Genomic DNA, 22,694 nt, shown 5'->3' with positions numbered 1-22,694 from the left:
CTGGGGTTGGGCAGTAGAATGTTTGTACACAGTATATTACTAAAGCCTTCTTAAAGCTAATACATGCATTTCCTTACCTGGCAGACCTGTGGAGGAAATATCTGTTAACACTACCTGACTGTTTCTACACATATTCACATATTTAATGTTACATAAGTGATACTGACAGGTGTGCCCCGCACTCATGCTGTATGTATGTATGTGCTACTGCCATACTCCACCTGGATTTCTATCTGTCACCCTGGGTATTGGCAGCAGTGACCACTAGCTGTGACAGCGTGACACTTTAGGGACATTTATCGGCAGAAACCGTTTGGTATATGTACTTATCTTGCTGTCATTTGCAGCCTTGGGGTTGGACAGTGGAAGTGTTGTACACAGTGTATTAGTACAGCCTTCTTACAGCTAATAAAAACATTTCCTTACCTGGTAGACCTGTGGAGGAGATTTCTGATAACACTACCTAACAGTTTCTACACATATCCACATATTCTTGGGTGAAATTATGCATACAGCTTACTACCACTCCCGGGATTCAAACCGTGTCTGTTTGTGCAAAAAGTTACAACAAGGTTGTTTTTCATTACAATGAGCTATTGAGGAACTACTGTCTTTTATTTGACTGTTTTCTGCCTAATATTCTCTTAGTTGGACAATCTGAGCTTGTAATTCTAACATTCATGCATGGCAGATAGTTCTTGTACTGTGTATTAATACTTTGACATATTACAATCTGGAAAGCAATGGTTAACACAAAGCCCTGCTGCAGGGGATACAGTATAAAACTTTGCACATTACTATTCAGGGATCAGATCTTAGTGCATGGAACATTTCATATAGTTAATCTGTTTTACAGCTCCACAATCTTTGTCAGATGAGCCTCAATTAATTCATAGGTTCATAGGTTGGTTCATAGGTTGGTACTAGGCGATCGGCCCTAGGGCCTACACGAGCCTAGCCATAACAATTCTCTGGCTATTTCTTCCCACACTATTTACTTCCCTGGACCCCTGTCTAGCAGGGTGACTGATGTGATCCCTGGGGTGAATTTCCCTATCTCACATACAATCTCTCCTTTTGAAGAGGACCAAAGAGGCACTCTGCTTGACATGTATGTGCAGTCTATTCCAGAGTCTGGGGAGTCTCTGGGTCAGGAACCTATCCCTCCAGCATGTTTTGTTTATTGTGATGACAAGGTTTAGATCCCTGGAGCATGTGGCTCTGAGGGATTGGGATTTCTTTAAGTGTGGCATGTCCAACAGCTCTGGGTTTGACATGGCATTGTATGTTAAGCAGAGATCATCTCTGAGTAGACGATGTGTGACAGAGTATAGCTGGAGTTTTTAAGGTAGTCAGCATAGGGCATCTACTTTAGGCCTGTGATTCTTTTAGTGAGGTATTTCTGCAGCCTTTCCAGTTGCTGCAGATATCTTGAGAGGTACATACCAAATGGGGCGTTGTATTCTATAATGGGTCTAATGAGGGATGAGTACAGTGGGACAATGACATCCTTTTGTCTGGATTCTGGATTCATGCTGTCAGAGCCATAGTTGCTATGCAGAACCTGTACACATTTAGATTCATACTACCACATACCAAAGTAAACACATTTTTAGTTTTATTGAAGGGTACTGACACTTTTATTGATAGATATCCTGTACATCACTATTACTCTGCAAATGACTCATTTATTCATTACACACAGTACACATTTTAACCTACTGGCAGTTGATATTCTACTCCTTTCTATTTATTTGCCCTGAATACTGCAAGCTAGATTTGTACTCACCAGCCTCCCGGTGCAGCCTTAGCAAACTGCTGGCTTGGGCGTCTATGATAGCAGCCCTCTATTTGGCAGCTATACAGGGGATAAAGAAATATTTATGCATACCTAACGATCACATACACAGGCTGGACTTTGGTAAACAATAATCGATACTGATACTTACACACTTCTGAGGCATTCTGTGCCCATGCATCTTGGGTTCACTGGTCCAACAGCTCCCTCTTCCTATGCTTGAGGTCATCAAAATGGTGCCAGACCTGCTCACCAGTTCGAGGGATGCCAGTCGCACAGCTGAGTTTATGTGTGAGATGGTTCCAGGCCTCTGCTTTGTATTGTGAGCCCTGGTACTGGCCCCGCAGCAGTCTCTCCTCATGGTCTTTCACTAGGAGTCCAATCATGAGCCTGGACTCCTGAATGACTCAGCGCTGTGCCCGAAAGCGTGATCCCTCTCCTATGCCAGCCATAGTGCCTGCAAAGATGAGCTACACTGGTTATGGCTGCATTCCCACCTGTAAGGTTTAAATAGAGCCAAATTCCCACCCTTTGCCATCACTGGACCATTTTGAATATGCTGAGCTAAGCTAAGCAATGCGCAAACCCGCTTAGGTAAGGTTGTCAGTCTTTAAAGGGTAAGATGTTGAACATTGCTTACCAATGCGAAAATCTGTTTAGCTGGGCTACTTTTTGCTTAGCATTTACAACAGAATGCTTGCATCATCTTAGCATAGCTGAGTACTACTTAGCATTGCTCAGATTTAATTTTATAGAGTATCTGGATTGTGGGATGGATTCATCACTACTGACATATTATAATTTTATGTTTACCTTCCATGACATCCCCCTATGTGCTTTCATTACATTATATTCTTGTGTGGCTATACTGCATGGGGCACTTGTGTTTATATGGGGGTTTCACATTTTTTTTAGATTGACACCTCACTTTTGGACCTGCTACACTACCCTCATTGACAAAAAACAGTTGCTACATAATTTAAGTTTACAAAAATAATTTTAACAGTACTTTCCCATAGAAAAATTAGTTGCCTGTTTTGGTACTCGAACCATGAACACCTGCATGTTAAGCCAGAGCTCTAACCACTACACTGTTTCAACTTGGAAATTTTATCTGTATATTTGCATTTGTCTCCTATGGGATGTTTAAGCTATGGTAAGCCAATGGCCATAACCCGCACACCCGCTTAGCTACGCTTAAATATTCCTTAGCATAGAAAAAATATATATATTATTAGTATATTATTATGTTATATAAGTGAGTCTTGTGGTGTTCTGACAACTCATTGAGGACTACAATCATGACATAATGGCATTCATATGGCTTTCAGGCTTCCATCCTCCAAGGATTACTGCTAATATATATCCTGTTTTCTATCAACTTTCTAAGTGTGTGAGGGCAATTTTTCGGATATGTCCCTATTTTATTGCCCCCCCCATTATTTGTGCCTTTGTCCACATGCACTGCTGTCAGGGAATATTGGCATACATTTGCTTTCAGACTTCTACCCTTTGGTAATTCATGCTGATGCATGACCTGTTTTCTATCAACTCTCTCAGTTTTGTGGGCAATATGTGTGTTTTGAGGGATTTATTCCCCCATTATTTGTGCATTTGCCCACATTTCCTGCTTTAGCAGGTCACAGAGGTGTCGTATGGCGCTTTGGCAATGCAGGGGGTGTGTCACAGAACCTATCACACACCTCTGCATTGTTTTCTTCCTGCCATGTTTATTTCAGTCTCTGCAGACACTGAAATAATAATTTATTTCATTTCAGTGTCCACGGACACTGAAATACTTGCATAATATTAGAGTAAATCTCTAATATTATGCCAGATCAATTTAGAAAGTGCCATATGACACCTTCTGATTGCAGGTGGGCATTTTCAATGCCCGTGCACTACTTGGTCAGGCCTCCTGCACTCGTTCATGGTCCATGTCCTTTTAGGTAGAACAGCAGGTTGCCTTCATGAATATGCAAGACACGCTGCTGTGCTATATGGACACAAACCACTCCATGCAAGAATAGTTTTATTCTTGCATGGAGTTTATTGAATCCTGAGGAATGTGTTTTACCATTTTTATAATGCATTATAAAGAGTTAATAGTCTATACACAGAGCTTCTGAATGACTCATGCACCCCAGTTGTGATGAAAATGCAGCATAGGTTACTACGAGAAATAGCTTATTCTGTCAGGAAAAGATACATTATGTCACCCTGTGGCATAATAAGTAACTATTCAAAAGGGATATATTGAAAAAACATCTTTTTGAGTCATTATTTGCAAGTTAGTCATAATACAGCAGCTTGGTGATAGTCTTTGCTGAAATGCAAGGTCCTATTTTTGAGTTTTGCACAATCACACTAAACAAAAGGCTACAGCATGATAGAGACTAATGCACAAATAGATCACGGCAGGTAGTGTGGACTTCTCTGATGGTAAATAAGTGCAGAATTGGGGTACAATTAAAAAAGAAGCTCCACAAGAACTGTAAATAGTGTTTTCATACACACACACACCTAGAAAATACCTACTGGTAAAGACTGAGAGACAGACTCCCTATGTATCTGCAGATATTTGAGTGTGCTCTGTCTGTGCTTGCATTCATTGATATATATGTAAGGCAAGAGAAAATAGAAATGAAATGAATACATTATTTATTTACCTAGCAGAGGATTGATTTAGAAACTAGGCAATTTACTGAACAAATGATATGAACAAGCCATATGAATTGAGTAGTGAATAAAAAAAAACATTGTCATTGTTAAGAGTGCTGCGTTTTAGGATGCTTTTCTATGCAAAATGCTCTAGTAATGGAAATATGCTATATCAAAATGAAAAAGGAAGTATTTCACGTATCAATTTTTTTTGCAATACATAATATATTAAACTAACCATATAATGAGTAACTTGTTGCATTAGAAAGCAGAAAAGTTTAATCTTGCTGACTTGCTGCTGAGTAACTCTGAACAAGTTAGTTAGCCAGACAGTACTCTGAGGTTACCTCTGGAAAGCAGCTTGTGCTTTCTGGGTTTATCCAGTTTAATATATAAAAAAACTTCATTGGATTTGAATAAATCGTTTGGTAGAAACCATGGAAAACATGGTGCCAAGGCTCATCTTTCTTTATAGCATACAAATTAAGATATAAGGTCAATGCATCTGACACTGAAGGCTTAAGCATTTAGCCCTAACTGCACTGCAAGTGATTTGAGTTTGTCTAAAAAAACAGGGCTGGAGATGCTAACTGGCAGTCTTGGAGAGTCAGCAATGGCACATACATGGAGGCATACTAATGGTGCACATTACAATAACACTGGGTGCACTTCACTAACACAAAACATCCCAAATAGGAAAGCATGTGTGAAACATGCTTGTGGTACAGGAAAACATCACACAGGGTTCACTGTATGTCACAGACTATCTTACATAGGAAGGGGCACAAAAACATGCTCATGGCATACACAAAAGTTACACAGGGTACACTGCACATCACTGACCATCTTACATGGGAAGGAACATGGAAGCATGCTCATGGCACACTCAAAGATCACACTGAGCGCACTGCACATCACAGACTATCTCATATGGGAAGGCACATGGAAGCCTGCTCGTGGTTTGCACTGACACCATGCAGGGTACACTGCACATCAAACCATCTCACAAGGGAAGGCACATAGAAACATGCTTGTGGTATAAACATATATCACACTCGATACTCTGCACATCACTGACCATCTTACATGGGTAGGCACATGGAAAAAATGCTCATGGTATACAAAAAGTTGCATAAGGTAAATAGCAAATCACAGACAATCGTACATAGGAAGCCACATGGAAATATACTCATGGCATGTACAAACATCCTGCTGAGCACACTACACATTGCAGACCATCTCACATTGGAAGACACATGAAAAAAATGGTCTTGATATACACCAACATCACACTGAGTACATTGCATATCACAGGCCATCTAGCATGGAAAGGGATATGGAAGCATGCTCCTTGTATACATAAATATCACACAAGTTATACTACATATCACAATCCATATTACATGGGAAGGGACACAGAAGCATGCTCATGGCAAAAATTAAGAGCATGTTGAGCACACTGTGCATCACAGACCATCTCACATGTGAAGACAGATAGAAGCATGCTCATGGTATGCATAAACATCATAATGGGTACACTGCACATCACAGACCATCTCTCATGGGAAGGGATGTGGAAGAATGTTCATACTACATATGATGGTACTACTGAGCATACCCCCATCACTATCTCACATGGGAAGGGGCATGGAAACATGCTCATGGTATAGGGTTTACTGCATATCACAGGCCATCTTACATGGGAAGGTATGTGGAAGCCAGCACATGGCACACACAAAGATTACACAGACGCGCTGTACATCATAAACCATCTCATATGAGAAATGGAAACTAACAGATTAATCAAAAAAATCCTGAAACCCCTGCGTCTATGGAAACCATTATTTATTCCAGATTACTGGTTAACTGGCAAAAGTAGATTGACATTAGCAAGGGACTTCATAGTCAACAAAATAAATATTAAAAAAGTAACAAACAATTCAATCTTGTCTAGACCAAGCACATGTACACACAGAAGTGCAAAACATTTGTAAGAGAATTAGTTTACTTAGGAAAAGAGTGGGTGAAGGCGAGAGCCTTTTGCTCATATTTTACATCAAGCACACAAGCAAAAAAAAGTTTCAGAGACTGTTACTACAGGAAGAGTATATGAGAGCCTTTTATAACCTTACCAGTGAGATCGAAGTCAATAAAGGGACATGTTTCTTCATAGTTCATAGACAGAGAGAGAGAGAGAGAGTGAGAAAGAGAGAGAAAGGTCTGCAAAGAACTTTTACACCACTGATGCCTTTGTAATCTGTTTCAATGTTGTGGTAATAAAACAGAACAATTGCCCTGTTGGCTAGTCTCATCATAGATTCATAGATGAATTCATAGATATTCCAAGGCCACTGAGTCTCATGACCATTGTTACATGCCAGTACACCCCTCAGGCAGCACCTCCTTTCTCCAGGACGGTCATACCAGTCAATCCTGGAGTAAATCTGTAGAAAGGAAGACAGTATGTCACACTGCTTAACATGCAAAGGAAGTTTTTTAGAGGTTTTGGAGCAGCTAGGCTGTAAATATGCCCTCAATTGTGTTTTATTTATTTACTGACATTTGTTTACCAGAATAGTGTGACTGGGTAACAAATACCCATTTTCAGCAGAAGGCAGGGAGAAAAGCTCCAGAGAATTAAATAACATCAAATAGAACACTGGTTTTATTTATCTTTTGGTGAAGATTGAGGTCCCTGGTTGTAGTACTGCTGGAGATACTGGACTTGGGGAAAAAAAGGATATTGAGGATAATCTGCTTTCTAGTAGTGTGATATGCATGACACAGATCTCCCCTTAAAAGTCTTTATGACACTGAAAGCTTCCAGCCTGTCTTGGTAGATCAGGGACTTTAGGTCTGTGACGTTTTTGCTTATGACCCTTTGGAGTCTTTCTAATTCTTTGATATATTTAGTGTGATATATCCCAAATGGGGCATTGTACTCAAAAACTGGCCTGACCATTGCTGAGTATAAGGCAATAATTACCTGTACAGACACTGATGATATTCTTTTGGCAAAAAGGATTTCCTGTAAGACATTGTGACATGATAGTCAAAAGAGATCCGCTATCAACCCAAGTACCTAGGTCATTTACTACATTTTTGTTTTAGAGTTATACTGTCCAGACAGTATGATAAGAGGTGGGGCTGTCTACTAAAAGTGCATTTAGTTTGAGTCAGTTGTTAGTACAGCAAGAGTTTACAAGGGAAAGTTCATGCTGGAGGGTTTGACTGATAGCCTGGAGATTTGAGACGTAAATACCAAAAGGAAGAGATCCAAGTTCTGTACCCTAATGAGCACTGCTGTTCACTTTCATACTTTCTGATGAGAGACTTAAAACTCACACTGTGTGATTGTGCTTTCAGGCAGTTTGTTATCCGTCTTACCATATATGGGTTCATGTTTGATGCTTTTATCTTTTGTATTATGACAACATGTGGAATGGTGTTTAAGGCCTTGGCCAGGTCAAGATACATCACATGCACTGCATAGCCACCCTATACAGCCTGCATAACCCTTTTGAAGATATTTACCAGATTAAATAGACAGGATATACCCCTCAAAAAAACAGACTGTTGGGAGTCAAGTCTAACAAGGTTCTTGATATCATAGTTTATGAGGTCAGATATATGTCCCACAGTTCTGCGGATGAAACTTGTAAGGTTGATTGGTCTAAAATTACTCAGGTTGGTTGTAAGGCCATCATTATAAGGGGCATCTCCACTGATGTGCACCGTTCCTCAGGGGCAAAACCAGTAACAAAACTTATGGGTGGAGAATTGTGACTGCAGGGGCAAATTTAACACTATTAATTAAGCAACCAGATTTATTGTTAGGTTCCACAGAGGAAGTATTTTTGATCTTAGTTAACACTTTTAGTAAATGACGTTTAGAGACAATTGCATGAGTAAGGAATTCAGATATTTTGGGGCTTTGAATAGATGTTTTGGGGAAAAGGAATTAAATTTGTTTGCAACAATTTTGGTAATGCCACATGGGTCAGATTAGGAGGCTCATTATGAACAAGTTCTGAGTAATGTACTGTAGCATATCTAAAGAAGAAACGAAAAACAAATCCAAGGGTACACCAATGCCTAAAAAATCCAGTAGAATCACGTAAAAATGAACTCTTTATTAGAAACAACAGTGCCTAGGACAGTAAGTGCTTTCATGTTATATCAATGCTTCTTCAGACTTCAATAGCACGCAATAAATTCCATACTTTAAATACTAGAATCACTCAATACCTACAAACCATTAATTCATTGATTGGTGATATAAATTTAAAGTGCTAGTGCTCATTACTAAAAATGTGAAGAATCAAAGTATGTATAAACTACTTATAAACATTAACTTAAACTATGATAAAAAGTACATAAGTTAAAAAATATTAAAAAACACAAAAATAAGAACACATCAACCTAAACACTTTCAATGTTTAAATGCCTTAGCTGCCAAAAATGGTTTTAAAGTTATCTTTTCATTTAAACCGTATTTGTGTGCTTGCAGCCTGAGAATCCATTTGTTCTCAGCTTCCTCAGTACGATTCTTCACATTTCCTAACCTACTAGTCCTTTTGACTAGTTCTAAAACCCTAAACTTAAAATGATGTTGAGACCCACATTCCATAATATGACGTGCTATCACATTGGTCATATTTTCTTTATTGACTGCATATATATGTTCCCTTATACGTTCACGTAGTGTTCGATTTGTTTTTCCTATGTAATATTTTTCACAAAATTGACATTGTGCTAAATATACTATATCTTTCGTTCTACAATCAGCATAACATCTAAATGTATAGGTGCGTCCAGTATGTGGATGGATAAAAACATTATCCTCTGCTATGTATTTACATTGGTTGCAGGTCCGGCAAGGGAAAGTGCCTGTTCTTTGAGATTTTATAGACCCTGTACCTATTCTTTCATAACATAGGAGCCTTTTTAAGGACTTCATATTCCTATAAGCTATACTCGGTGTCTCATCAACCAAGGTCTTAATCCTATCATCCATGGCTAAAATCTTCCAATTATTCTCAATGATCCTCCTAATCTGACCATTCCTATTTGTAAATGGTATAATAAGCCTGTTTTTCTCTATAGATTGCTTCTCTTTACCGATAATATCAACCTCTACCTTTCCATAAAAAAACGGTCTACCTTTGCCTGTCCTCAGTTTGTCACTTGACGCTATAGTGTCTTGTACCACTCTCCTGTTGTAACCCCTTGACACAAAGTTGTTCACTAATCTATCTTTCTGTTCAGTAAAGGCTATCTCATCTGTGGTTAATTTTGATGCCCTAAGTGTCTGATTCTTTATTATATTAGAATGAATATGCTTAGGATGCATACTACTTCGATGGAGGAAATTATTCCTCCAACAGGGCTTCCTGAACATTTTCGTTTCTATTCCACTTGACCCTTTGGTCAACTGAACATCAAGGAACTCTATCATCACAAATGAATGGGTACTCTCAAATTCAAGAAAATTCGTGGTCCCATTTAAATATTTGATAAATTCATTTATTTCTTGTACAGTTCCTCTCCAAACAACAAAAACGTCATCTACAAATTGACTATAGTGCTTAATGTGCTCATTGAAAATTAAATTATTCAACACATACACATCCTCCCAATATGCCAACACCAAGTTAGCATATGAGGTTGCGCAAGGGGTTCCCATAGCAACCCCCTTTTTTTGTAGAAAGTAGCTATCCTCATATAGCAGAACGTTGTTCTCTAATACTATTTCAAGTAATAGCATCCACCTTATGATCTTGTTGTTATTTATGCCATTTTTTAGCAAAAAAAGCCTCACAAACTTAATACCAGTATTATTGGGTATCGATGTGAACAGTGATTTCACATCGAGAGTAACGAAGATGTCATCATTTTCAATAGAGTTACAACTATTACACATAGCAAGATTCTCTAGAAACTGTTGTGTGTCCCGAAGTATATGTTTGGTATTATTGACTATCGGTTTTAAACTGTTTATCCAAAAATATTGATAGTGACTCAGTTAACCAACCTTTGCTAGAAACAATGGGTCTGAGTGGTGGGTCATACATTGCTTTATGAATTTTAGGCAGGCCCCTAAAGGTGGGGACCAAAGGGTCTTCGACGAGGGAGTATTTGTATAGGTTTGCATCTATAACATTGCTTAGCAACAGATCATATAATTGTCCATGTACACCTTTTATTAAGTTATTTAATGAATTTGCACTCAAGGGACAGTAAGTATCTTCATCTGTTAACATTAATAGGATCTTACTCCTGTACATCTCCCTGTCCATAATCACTACGGCTCCCCCTTTATCTGCCTGTCTAATCACAATAGTCTCATTACTTTGCAGGTCTGAAATAACTTTTTTCTCATCAATTGTTGTGTTAAAAAACTCAGATTTAACTTCATTGCTGTTGTATAACTCTATTAAATCATGCTCACAGGCACGTTTAAACACTTCAAGTAATGGGTGTAACTGAATAAAATTCAGTCCTCTGTTGAGGACTGATAGTTCATGTTCACTAAGTTCATACCTTGAGATGTTAACAACTAAGCCTTGTTGATCGATCTCAAGGCTTTCCTCTGCTGCTCGTACATTTCTTCTGTGCCCTTCCCTTTCCTTACTATATTTTGTGATGACCATGTCCTCCTTTCGACCTGTTTGAATGGAAGCGGAAAAGGTGGAAACCCCTCCGCATGTGTGAAGACTTCACCTTCTATTTCCCCTGCCGTGGAACTAACAGCTGGCGACTTCCTTCGTACATCTCGTATGTTACATTCTTCAATCCGATCGATGTTACTCTGCAACTGGGTGCTGCCTTCCCCATTTGAGTGTATCACAGCTTCAATAGAAACTTGTCGCTTATTAATAACTGGTGGTCTCGTCATGGTCACACACAAGGTATGAACTTAGTGAACATGAACTATCAGTCCTCAACAGAGGACTGAATTTTATTCCTTCTGGTTTTACGGATGTAACCGACTTAATAGTTGATATAAAGATGTTCACTAGGAACATAGCGTTGAAAATGCTATATGGTGATGATGTTGTACACACGAGGACTAAAGAATGTAACAATGTGTTTAAGAAACCATCTGTGTATATGCCACAGTTACACCCATTACTTGAAGTGTTTGAACATGCCTGTGAGCATGATTTAATAGAGTTATACAACAGCAATGAAGTTAAATCTGAGTTTTTTAACACAACAATTGATGAGAAGTCCTTAAAAAGGCTCCTATGTTATGAAAGAATAGGTACAGGGTCTATAAAATCTCAAAGAACAGGCACTTTCCCTTGCCGGACCTGCAACCAATGTAAATACATAGCAGAGGATAATGTTTTTATCCATCCACATACTGGACGCACCTATACGTTTAGATGTTATGCTGATTGTAGAACGAAAGATATAGTATATTTAGCACAATGTCAATTTTGTGAAAAATATTACATAGGAAAAACAAATCGGACACTACTTGAACGTATAAGGGAACATATATATGCAGTCAATAAAGAAAATATGACCAATGCGATAGCACGTCATATTATGGAATGTGGGTCTCAACATCATTTTAAGTTTAGGATTTTAGAACTAGTCAAAAGGACTAGTAGGTTAGGAAATGTGAAGAATCGTACTGAGGAAGCTGAGAACAAATGGATTCTCAGGCTGCAAGCACACAAATACGGTTTAAATGAAAAGATAACTTTAAAACCATTCTTGGCAGCTAAGGCATTTAAACATTGAAAGTGTTTAGGTTGATGTGTTCTTATTTTTGTGTTTTTTAATATTTTTTAACTTATGTACTTTTTATCATAGTTTAAGTTAATGTTTATAAGTAGTTTATACATACTTTGATTCTTCACATTTTTAGTAATGAGCACTAGCACTTTAAATTTATATCACCAATCAATGAATTAATGGTTTGTAGGTGTTGAGTGATTCTAGTATTTAAAGTATGGAATTTATTGAGTGCTATTGAGGTCTGAAGAAGCGTTGATATAACGTGAAAGCGCTTACTGTCCTAGGCACTGTTGGTTCTAATAAAGAGTTCATTTTTACGTGATTCTACTGGATTTTTTAGTCATTGGTGTACCCTTGGATTTGTTTTTCATTTTTTCGATACTACTGCTGGTACAAGGGTGCTTTACTCGGCTGAAGTGTTTGTTTTGGTTCGCATATCTAAAGAAGAATTTACAATTATGTTTGCCTTCAGAGTCCAGCCTAAATTCATGGGCTCCTTTCATGGACCTGATAGTGTTCTTTCATTCTTTCTTTCTTTTTGTAGTGGTTCTGATATTATCATTGAAAAGATTAGTTTAGGATCTACAAAATAATTAAGCTTTTTTTCTTTTGTTCTATAGTATGTTTACATTGGTGGGCCTCCAGGGTTATTTACTTTTGAATTTCCACATAATTCTGGTAGGGACTGCCCTGTGCAATTTTTCTAAATGGATGTAGAATTCCTTGGTGAAGTTTGCTGCTGTGTTAAGATTAGGGAAGGTGCAGTCATAAGTGAATTCCAGTAGGTTAAGGCTGGCATGTTTGCAATCCTTAAATTCAGTGGAGTTTTCTGAAGTAGTTTTTAGGAGTTTAAAGAGAAGGTCACACCTTTGTGGTCAGACTTCTGAAGGAAAGGAGACACTAATAGAGCAATGGACAAGGTGGCCATACTTGTAAGAATCAGTTCAAGAATGCTATGTACTCCAGTAGGTTTATTTCACATCTGTTCACTGGATTTTTTTGTTATTAAGTATAACAACTTTTGGTTGTATCCTACATTGGAAGTAGAAGTGTTTCAGTTTGTTGAAGGGTAGCTAAAAATCACCCAAACTAAGGGAGTTTTTGCTAACAGGGAGATCATTAAGAACACTGAGGAATCTTATATGGTCACCAAGGGAAAAAGAAGGTGTTCTGTAACAACTTATTAGTTGATTATTAATGCTACCTAGAATGATCTACAGGTTCACTGAGATCAGTTTGTGAGTCCCTAGAGATCTGACTGGAGGTAATATATTTTTGATAAATACAGAGACTCTACCATGGTTTCCACTGGGGCTGAAGGCATGACAAGTACAAAACTCTTGATACAGAGGGTGCTCTCTATTTACATTTAAATCAAGATGTTTCAGTAACTGCATATGTGTTTTACATTTAAAAAGCAGGTTTCTGCAAGATATCATTGTCATATAGGCTTTCTCATTTGATTTTAATCACCAGCTTAGAAGTCTACCTACTCCATCAAAAACATATTTTTAGGAGATGGGGGAAAGCTACCCAATTTCACAAGTCCAGAGGGACAACCCAGGGCCACCCATATGTGGATCACTTCCACAACTTGTTTATTGTCAATGTACTGAATCTGTTTATCTCAAGCTGCTGTCACGAGATTATTGATGCAAAGCATTGCTTCAGAAAATTTACATGCATGCCAGTGGTGTGTTATAAACTCTAACTAACCCTTCACACTCATACCAGAATTCTATAAATGCCTTTGTAATTTTGGAGACCTTTCACAGTAACAGTAAATGACAGTATAACTGATCTCTGGTCAGTCCTTCTACACATCCTAACTCATTCAAAAGTTTTCCGTTTAAAAGGTCATAACCAGTCAGGGATGCTTACAGATGTTTCTCACACTCTTCTGCTGTTAAAGTGATCATGTTATGAACCATTCATTAGGAAGGAGAAACGTAAGCTAAAAATCTCATGCTACAGGTAGAAGTAATCTTACACTTTTTTTGTGTAGCTTTTTTATCTAATACAGACTGTGGCTTTAGCCATTCTGCACATGTATTATGGTAAGAAATGATGTCAGAGACTAATACCATGGATTGAAAAACAGAGCATTACCTAAAAGGGCACCCATATCATATCTAGGACTAAAAATCCTAAAAGTTAGAATGTTTAATATAAAAGCCAAACTGTGAATTTGGTTTACTCATTATAAGTGACTACATAGAGAAATATACACTATCCAAGCTACAAAGAAAGTTTAACTCATAACAATGTTTATCTCCCCCAAATAAAACACAAACTTCAAATATGTTGGTTCTGAAATGCAAAAAGGTTTTACACTGGTGTTTCAGCTTGCATAGTCAAGAGTGAGGTCTGGTTAAAAGTAATTTTCATATGCTGGCACCCTCTCACGAAGTCATGAATTTTTAACAAAATATCTTTTTTGTATTGGAAGTCTACAGCAAACCAATACTTTGCAACCTAACCTGGGTGGAATGCCTGGGGAACTGGACATTTACTCACCTTGCATAGCAAAACTGACCCAAATGAGTTCCAGTAATCATAACATTCATACTGATATTCATAGAGCATACCAAAATGCTTCCACAGCAGTCTAGCATGATAAATATAATTAAAGACAAATAAATCAATGCTCACATTATTATGTTACTTTCACCTTCAGTGTCATATTATACTCCCTGTGTGCATAAATATATCATACAGTAATTTGTCATTTAGCAATCTGAAAACCAGAACCACTTTATGGCCACCATTTCAGATGCAGAATAGGAATGGGATGCAAAACTTTCAGGACAAAACATGCAAAACACAAATGTATTTATCCCATCTACAATGTAAATACTGATGACTCAGTCTGTTCTCATTGTGTGATATGAAACTGATAATGTTTAATATTGACATTTGTTAATGTCTGTGGATTTAATAAAACTAATACAGTAAATAGTCATTACAATCTGAAAGAATTTTTGAAATTACTGTGATAGGGTAGTAGGTTGTTAGAATGTTCTTCCTGACCATACTAAACATGCTAAAAGGGGGATATTTCTAAAAGTAATTAAAAAAGACATGGGCTCTAGAAAATGCAATATATGATTAAAGACTGTTAAAAGGCTTTTGTCCCAATGACATACTGTTTATCTATGTTCTTTGTCATGTGTATTTTAAACACTCGGGATAGGGTAGGACAGGGTACTTCCGTCACATGTGCAGGTTAAAACTGAAACAAATACTAATATATTTATACACTAGAAGGGATGCCATTGTTTATACACAGTCTATGAAGGCATCACTAATATACATCTCATGGCTGACTTTTGAGAATGTAAGTGCGGAGCAGCTGGCAACACATCTTCTAAATTTAAGACTATAATTTCTAGTTCATATGGGGACTGAGGTCATTCCTGAAAAACAATCTTGATTTCTGTTGTTGTTATGGATATCTTTGTTGTTCACAGGCTTTTTGCTGCTTGTTATTGAAAGTTTCAATGTTTGTTAATTTTTTTTTAGTATTTCTCTGTATTAACCAAATTCACCTTGTTTCCAGTATGGGAGCTGCTAATTTTCTTTCTTTTTTCACATCTGTCCTGGCACTAACCTCGCAATTTTTGAGTATATGTAGAAAATACTGTAGTGACTAAAAGATGCATCTACAATCACCCCTAGATATCTACTGGAGAGAGAGGACCACTCATTGAGCTTTTTCTAGTCCAAGGTTTGATTCCCACAGTCTCAGTCTGCCTACTTTGTGACCAGGCACTGCTATGGGGCAATTTGAAAATGTGGGTAGGTTCCTCAGAGGTCTGCAGGACTGCACACACTTACTAACTACATATGAACCTGTTTCAGTGCAGGGTGCATTGCAAGGCACCTGCTTAGTGGGTTGCACTATGAGAACATTGAAGCTGGATAGAACGGGACAATATATGCCAGTTATCCTTTTTATGGGATTTGTTTTCTGGCAACTATGCCTGTGCAAGCTTCTGAAATTATAATTGCCCTCCTACAACAAATAGAAACTTAATTTCTGCTTTGGAGTGAGACTGGGGATGTAGGTTTTATTTATACAATATATTTAAGGCATTTTGGCAGGATTACTTTGTTTTTTATTCGAACACTCTAACGAGAGATCGCTATAAAGTTGTTCCAAAAAGCACAAGTGCTGAAGCAAAGGCAGAATATGAAACAGGATGGAGTATTATTGTGTGGAATCATGAAACAGTGGGAATGGGAGCGTTGCTAGTTTCCCCACTGTTTTGCATTCATGTAGTTGGTATATATAATTAGCAAGGGTTGCAGTTTTGTTTTGATTTTCAGTTTTTAATTTTTTTTTCCTTTTTGATGTTAGGGTGTTTGAGCTGGTATGGCTCAATACCGAGTCAATCACTCATTTGAGTGTTCAACAATATAATAGGAATCTTTTAACTGATTTCAAACTGCCTGGTCCCTTATGTTTTGTGCCTTATTTGACTTACTTCCACTTGGACTGGTTAAACGGAAAAAAAATGCTACTGATGCCCTTTTAGGTCTGTAGCCTTCATAACAGAAACAACACTGCATTTGTTTGTTTGTACTAGCTTCTCCCTTTTAAGAGTGTTGGCACAGGCTATACCCTCATTCAATATCACACACACACATTCAGCTATTCATACAAACAAATGCACACACACACACACACACACACACACACACACACACACACACACACACACGCATACACACACGCACACACACACACACACACACACACACACACATATCTAAACATCACTCACCCCCACACATTCAAACAGACTCACAAACAAACTCACCCATACACACACACACACACACACACACACACACACACACACACACACACACACACACACACACGCTGACATGCAAAATCATCCACACTCTTGATTCCCTACCTAACCTCCCTACTGTTACCACCTGGGTACACACACACACACACACACACACACACACACACACACACACACACACACACACAGTCATTCCATTACATTCATATCCCTGCACACATCCATACACTCACACTTATACCACCACTACCTCTCTACTGAACTTCACTAAAATTACCTGCTATGTGATCTCTCCCATTTAGTCTAATGAGAGAGATTGCAGCATTTTATCTGATTAATTATCTAATTATCTAATTACCATGGCTGGCTGAACCAATCATCATCTTGCATTTTAGTCAACTCCTTTTCCTCCTCTACAGAGAAACTTGGAATCTCCCAGTGTGATCCTGGCAGGTTCAGGTTGCTATGACTAATACCATCATCCTTCTTGCTTTATTTTCAGTGGTCAACTCAGTTTTTTCTTGTGTCTGCTGGATGGTATCCTATATCCCCTATTCTATGTTAAACTTCAAAGGCACTTAACCTAGCTTAAATTCCCAGCTACTTGTTTGCTCCTTTCCTGATTTAGTGTTTTTCCTCAATTCTGACCCCACATCTGATGCCCTACTTTGTATTTCACTAGAATCTCTCCCTTATCTGTAACTTCTGTGAGGCTTGTACTTGGGCAATTCCATGTGCTATTTATTTAGTCGAGCAATTCCAGTAATTACTCTGCAGCACTAATCACTGGAGGAGAACACATGACTAAGTAGCATTAGCTTCTACCCTTGAATGCCACATTTCCTACAGTGTGGCTGGCAGAACATGCATTGCGCTGAGTGTTCTGACTATGAAAAATCATTGAGGTGGTCCTGTCTCTGAATCAGAAAGGGTTACTTCAAGGGTTTAGCCATTCATGGTAGGGCTTATAGCTAATGTTCACCATTTTAAATCCAAGGGTGTGTCTGCAAGATTATATTTTTGTTCTTCAGGACATGAAGCTATGTTTGCTGCTATTCGGAAGACTTTTCTCCACTAAAAATACTACTAGACTTCCTCTCTGGATTCTCATGATGACCTACTCTACTACTCTTGTTTGATTCCTCTGACTTTCCTGAATCTCCTCCCCCATATAAGGGTATAATACTTGATGTAACCCAGTCCCCAAGCACTTCTGAACTAGTCAGCAATCTGTGGATGATCTCTTATGGGATATCTGCCAGCACATTGCCTAGATTTCTGAGGACTCTGGGTAGAACTTTATCTGTCATCTACTTTATCCTCTTTAAGGGCAGCATGTTCCCTCTGATTCTACACCATTTGTATTCTGGTGCCTGCCTACTGTTCTCCCCTTCCTGCCCTACCTCTCTGCTAGCATGGTGCCCTGTTTTCCTTGGAGAATACTAAAGCAAATAAGTAATTCAGTACCTCTGCTTTTCGCCGGACTTTTGTGATTTCCCCTCACATCTTTGCTCACCGTAGGCATTCGTATCATCTGCCTTCTTTCTGGTATGTTAGGGGAAAAGTAATTGCTTCTTTCCTTGGTTCCATCTGATGACAAGCGTTTAATTTTTTCCTTGCTATGTTTTTTCTTACCTTCTTGGTCACTATATCTTCTATCACCCCAGCCCTTTTCTCCAACTACTGCAGATCCTGTTTTTGTCCTATTTGCTAGCCTCACAATCTCTTGTAGCTACAGTAGTTTTTTTTGCTCATTTTTTTGCCTATTTGACTCTTCCTTACCTCCCATATCCATAACCCCAAGTACCCCATCTTTGACCCAACTATCCACTGAGGTGCCAAAAAGGCCTGTTTTGACCTGGTTGATGATCTTAACCTCAGAAGCCAAGGTCTGACCCTCTAAACCAAGTTGAAAAGCATTATTAAAAAAATAAAATTGTGCTTTAAGAGTTGCTACAATGCATACCACACATGAAGCATTTAAGTGCTTCATTTTTTTTATTTATTTTTTTTATTTTATATTTGTTGACCGGGCTAGTCCAACTGGATACATGTCCATTTTCAGTACAGGCCCGGGGAGATAAGCTCCACATTAAGCTAATGAAACAGGACAGCAAAAACTCAAAAAATATTTAAATACATTATTCATGAAGATTTTCATCAAAGAACTTAATTTTACAGAATGTGACTACAGAGTTTAACAAAGCAATACAGTACTATTTACACGGTAAAGGGTTTGACATTCAACATAAAAAATGTTAGGAAAGAAAGTACAGATTGAAATGAAGTATTCAGGTTGTCTTTATAAATATAACACTTAAAAAGCAAGAAAGTTTGGATATATACATTTAAACAAATATTACACTCAAAGTGAAAAGATAGTTGGTCTGTATACAAGGTGGAAGGCTTGTGCTCACAGCAGAATGAATGTTGCAAAGAACATACTCAGTGATAGTTCCCTGAGAGTAGGAGACTAAAATGGGAGTAAAGGAAGGATTACTAATCCCACATTATGGGATTTGTGTGAGAGGTATACAATAATGTTGTACTGGGGAGTGTTAGTCAGGGTTAGTGCATGGGCATAGCCATTGTGTTTTTAGGAGGATTTTTAGTTGCTTTTTGAAGAGTGGTAATGATGACAGAGAAGCAAGTTTGCTAAGAAGCCTGTTCCAAATCTTCCCCACAGAATTTGAGAAAAGAGAATCACCTGCTTTGTTGTGGGATTTCTGGATGGTAACCAGTAATTTATTTGCTGAGCGAAGGGTAGTAAGATTTATGTAGGGGGAGATGAGGCTACAGAGAATAGGAGTATTACTAGGATGGTACAGAATCTTATGGGTGATGGTGAGTTGTTGAAATTCTAGCTGGTTTTGCAGTTCTAGCCAACCTAGATATTTGAGATTTAGACAATGGTGAGCATTAAATGGGAAGCCAGTAGCAAATCTGGCAATATTGTTATAAGAAGTAGTCAGCTTATTAAGGTTGCTTTTGGAAAGATTAGTATAAATAGGGGAGGCATAGAGGAGGGTAGAGATCAGATAGGTATGGGCAATGGTAGTTCTGGCTTCAGGGGTAAGGAAAGGTTTTATCCTATACAAAGAACCAAGTTTTCTGTTTACTGTTTTAATAGTAGAGTTGATATGTACCTAAGAGTTTGGTGGTTGGGTCAGGAGCTATGATCATACCATTGTTGGATGCAATAGAGAAATCTATTGGGGAGGATTTAAGAATTGGAGTAAATAGCAATAGTTTTGTTTTTTTGGCATTTAGAATGAGGCAATGTTGTTGGAACCAGTTTTCAACTAGGTTAAATACTGTTTGGGTGATGGATTGGAGTTCAGATGAAGAGGATGCTTTACAAATCAATGTGGAGTCATCTGCATATTGTATGCAGATAGCTAGAGGTAGATTTATACTAAGGTCATTAATGAATATGGAGAAGAGTAGAGGTCCCAGGATAGAGCCTTGAGGGACACCAAGGGTAATAGGGAGATGTGTGGATAAGTTATTATCCCAAATGACAGCTTGCTGTCTATTATGTAAGTAGGACTTGAACCATTGTAATGCCTGTGTGTCAAGTGAGAGTGGTTTGAGTATGTTAAGAAGTATTTGATGGTTAACCATATCAAAAGCTTTAGATAAGTCAATGACAAGTGCAGAGGAGAGCATGTTATTATTGCGATGTTTATTAATGCAGTCAATAAAGGATAGGAGAGCAGTGGTGGTACTATGGAAAGGTCTAAAACCATGCTGACAGTCAGCTAGAAGGTTATTTTGGAGAAGGTGGTCAAGAAGTTGTTGATGGATACATTTTTCCATGATTTTGGCTAGAGGAGAAAGTAGGGCTATAGGCCGAAAGTTAGAGAGTTCAATTGAGTTACCACCTTTGTGAAGTAGGATAATGTGAGAGATTTTCCAGAGAGATGGAATGGAGCCTTCAGTAATGGTTCTATTAATTAAGATAGAAATGGGATAAGCAAGTACTTTTGCTGCAATCTGAAGGTATTCAGATGGTAGGAGATCAGCTGAGGGAGTACATGATTTAAGTTTATGAAGTAGAGTATAGATGAGGGATGTAGGAATTGGTTTTAAATGGAAGGTAGAAGGTATGCTTGCTAGGAAAGATGAGAGGGTTGAGCTAACAGGTGGTAAGGTGTTTGCTAGAGATTAGACAGTTTCAGCAAAAAAGGTATTAAAGGCATCAGCAATCTGGTTGGGAGTGTTAAGGGAGAGACCTGATGGGGTTGGTGATTTGGAGTGGCCTTGGTGTAATAGTCTATTTATGCCTGACCAGAAGGCTTGTGGTTGTTGTTGGTGCTTTTGCTGGAGTTTAAAGTAATATATTTTTTTTATCAAGAAGTACTGATTTTCTGGTGGCATTTCTTAGCTGTTTAAATTTTGACGATCAATTGGGTCTTTAGTGTTTCTCCATTTAGACCAGAGTTTATTTCTTAGTAAGATTTGTTGCCTAGTCTCTTTAGTGAGCCATGGGGCTGCTTTATTTCTAGTTCTTATAGAGTGTGAGGGGGCAAGGAATTCCAGGATTTGTAAGAATTTGGAGTTAAAATAGGATACTGCTTCATCAAGTGGGAAGTGTTTTAAGGGTGACCAGTCACAGGCTTGAAGCTCTGCTTGGAAGTTTGCTGGATTAAAATATTTTTTTTGTTCCGGGTGGTTTTAAAGGTAGTTTGGTTTAGGATAAAATTTTTTTGTCTAGAAATATAGGTAAGTGAGTGGTCACTAATATCATCAGGAAGGATACCTACTTTATAAGAGAGAGGATGGCTATTAACTAAGATCCAGTCTAAGGTACTTTCTTTGCTACTGGGTTTATGGATTCTGGTAGGGGTGGTAATTGTTTGGGAAAAGCCATAGAGGTTTATATGAGTTGTGGGTTTGTGTGAGGTACAGGTGTTCCAGTCTATATTAAAGTCACCAAGTACAATGGTTTCCTGTGGGAAGGATGTAGAAAGCCAGCAGATGATACTTTCTAGGATGCTGATGTTATTGCCTGGAGGTAGGTAGGAGCATATTATGTATATAGATTTACTAGCATTGACCTGGGGCTTGGCGATAAGGATTTCAACATTACTATTTAGAGGTGGTAGTACTCCTAGAGAAGTAACCTGTAACTGAGGTTTGTACAGAATTGCTACCCCACCACCCGTTTTGGTTGTTCAGTCTAATCTCAAGATATTATAACCAGGTGGGATTATTTCATTGTCCTTTGTTACTGGTTTGAGATGGGTTTCTGTTAAACATAAGAAATCAAATGAGTGTGTATCTAGTAGAGCCTGTAGTTGGCTAACTTTATTGTTTATGCTCCTTATATTGAGATGTGCTATGAGTAGAGAATTTGGGGATTTACTGAGAGTGAGTGGGGTAGATGGATGAGGTAGGAGGGGATTTATAGGGGTGTTTCTCTTTGGTTCTGGGTTGGGATGAATGTCACCATGAAGGAGAGAATGTCTTTGAGGACTATATGAAAGCTTCAGTAGTTTACAGCAATTATTGTATGATTTCTTATATTGGAGGAAAGTAATATGGGCTACCCTATGATATTTTGGCAAGAGATAGGTTGAGGTAGATGTTCTGCTTGAATGGCTTTGGAAGGCTAGCTGACAATAGTAATGTTTGTTTTAGGGGATGGTGAGATGTGTTAA

Source organism: Protopterus annectens, chromosome 9.part0 (genome assembly GCF_019279795.1).
Source record: "Protopterus annectens isolate FY-2018-M chromosome 9.part0, PAN1.0, whole genome shotgun sequence".
In the NCBI taxonomy this organism is placed as follows: Eukaryota; Metazoa; Chordata; order Ceratodontiformes; family Protopteridae; genus Protopterus; species Protopterus annectens.
This window is presented reverse-complemented; position numbering follows the sequence as displayed.